Raw genomic sequence first — 2513 nt, forward strand, 5'->3', positions numbered from 1 at the left:
GCCACAGAGAGAGTGAGGGACAGAGAGTGAGTGAGGGACACAGAGAGAGTGAGGGTCACAGAGAGTGAGGGGCACAGAGAGAGTGAGGGACACAGAGAGTGAGGAACACAGAGAGTGAGGGACACAGAGAGAGTGAGGTACACCGAGAGTGAGCGACACAGCGAGAGCGAGGGACACAGAGAGAGGGAGGGACACAGAGAGAGCGAGGGACACACAGAGCGAGGGACACAGAGAGAGCAAGAGACACAGAGAGAGTGAGCTACTCAGGGAGAGCGAGGGACACAGAGAGAGTGAGGGACACAGAGAGAGCGAGGGACACAGAGAGCGCGAGGGACACAGCGAGAGCGAGGGACACACAGAAAGGGAGGGACACAGACAGAGCGAGGGTCACAGACCGAGCTACACAGAGAGCGCGAGGGACACAGAGAGAGCGAGGGACACAGAGAGTGTGGGACACAGAGAGCGAGAGACACAGAGAGTGAGGGACACAGAGAGTGAGGGACACAGAGAGTGAGGGACACAGAGAGTGTGGGACACAGAGAGCGAGGGACACAGAGAGCAAGTAGCACAGAGCATGAGGGACACAAAGAGTGAGGGACACAGAGAGCGAGGGACACAAAGGGCAAGGGACACAGAGAGTGTGGGACACAGAGAGTGTGGGACACAGAGAGCGAGGGACACAGAGAGCAGAGAGAGAGCGAGGGACACAGAGAGCCAGGGACACAGAGGGAGCGAGGGACACACAGAAAGGGAGGGACACAGACAGAGCGAGGGTCACAGACCGAGCTACACAGAGAGCGCGAGGGACACAGAGAGAGCGAGGGACACAAAGAGCGAGGGACACAAAGAGCGAGGGACACAGAGCAAGAGGGACACAGAGAGCGAGGGACACAGAGAGTGTGGGACACAGAGAGCGAGGGACACAGAGAGTGAGGGAAACAGAGAGTGAGGGAAACACAGAGCGAGGGACACAGAGAATGTGGGACACAGAGAGCGAGTGACACAGAGAGCGAGTAGCACAGAGCATGAGGGATACAAAGAGTGAGGGACACAGAGAGCGAGGGACACAAAGGGCAAGGGACACAGAGAGTGTGGGACACAGAGAGTGTGGGACAGAGAGAGCGAGGGACACAGAGAGCGAGGGACACAGAGAGTGAGGGGCACAGAGAGCGAGGGACACAGAGAGAGCGAGGGACACACAGAGAGCGAGGGACACAGAGAGAGCGAGGGACACACAGAGAGCGAGGGACACAGAGAGAGCGAGGGGCAGAGAGAGAGCGAGGGACACAGAGAGCCAGGGACACAGAGAGAGCGAGGGACACACAGCGAGCGAGGGACACAGAGAGAGCGAGGGGCAGAGAGAGAGCGAGGGACACAGAGAGCGAGGGACACAGAGAGAGCGAGGTACACAGAGAGCGAGGGACACAGAGAGCGAAGGACACAGAGAGCACGAGTGACACAGAGAGCGCGAGGGACACAGAGAGCGCGAGCGACACAGACACCGGGAGGGACACAGAGACCGCGAGGGACAGAGAGAGAGTGGGGGACACAGAGAGAGCGAGGGTCACAGAGAGCAAGGGACACAGAGAGCGAGGGACACTTAGAGAGTGAAGGATACAGAGAGTGAGGGACACACTGAGAGAGTGTGGGACACAGAGAGCGAGTGACACAGAGAGCGCGAGGGGCACAGAGAGCGCGAGGGACACAGAGAGCGAGGGACACAGAGAGATAGCGAGGGACACAGAGAGCGAGGGACACAGAGAGCGAGGGACACACAGAGAGAGCGAGCGGCACAGACAGAGCAAGGGACACAGAGAGAGCGAGGGACATACAGAGCGAGGGACACACAGAGAGAGTGAGGGACACAGAGAGAGAGCGAGGGACACAGAGAGCGAGGGACCCAGAGAGCGAGGGACACACAGAGAGAGCGAGCGGCACAGACAGAGCAAGGGACACAGAGAGAGCGAGGGACATAGAGAGCGAGGGACACACAGAGAGAGCGAGGGACATAGAGAGCGAGGGACGCACAGAGAGAACGAGGGACACAGAGAGCGAGGGACACAGAGAGCGAGGGACACAGAGAGTGAGGTACACAGAGTGCGAGGGAAACAGAGAGAGCGAGGGACACAGAGAGTGTGGAACACAGAGAGCGAGGGACAGAGAGAGAGCGAGGGACACAGAGAGAGCGAGGGACACAGAGAGAGCGAGGGACACAGAGAGAGTGAGGGACACAGAGAGAGTGAGGGACACAGAGCGAGGGACACAGACAGAGCGAGGGACACAGACAGAGCGAGGGACACAGAGAGAGCGAGGGACACACAGAAAGGGAGGGACACAGAGAGAGTGAGGGACACAGAGAGCGCGAGTGACACTGAGAGAGCGAGGACACAGAGAGCGAGGGACACAGAGAGCGAGACACACACAAAGATAGCGAGGGACACAGAGAGTGAGGGACACACAGACAGAGCCATGGACACAGAGAGAGCGAGGGACACAGAGAGCGAGGGACACAC

This window comes from Scyliorhinus torazame, unplaced genomic scaffold (assembly GCF_047496885.1).
Source record: "Scyliorhinus torazame isolate Kashiwa2021f unplaced genomic scaffold, sScyTor2.1 scaffold_68, whole genome shotgun sequence".
NCBI classification, from domain to species: domain Eukaryota; kingdom Metazoa; phylum Chordata; class Chondrichthyes; order Carcharhiniformes; family Scyliorhinidae; genus Scyliorhinus; species Scyliorhinus torazame.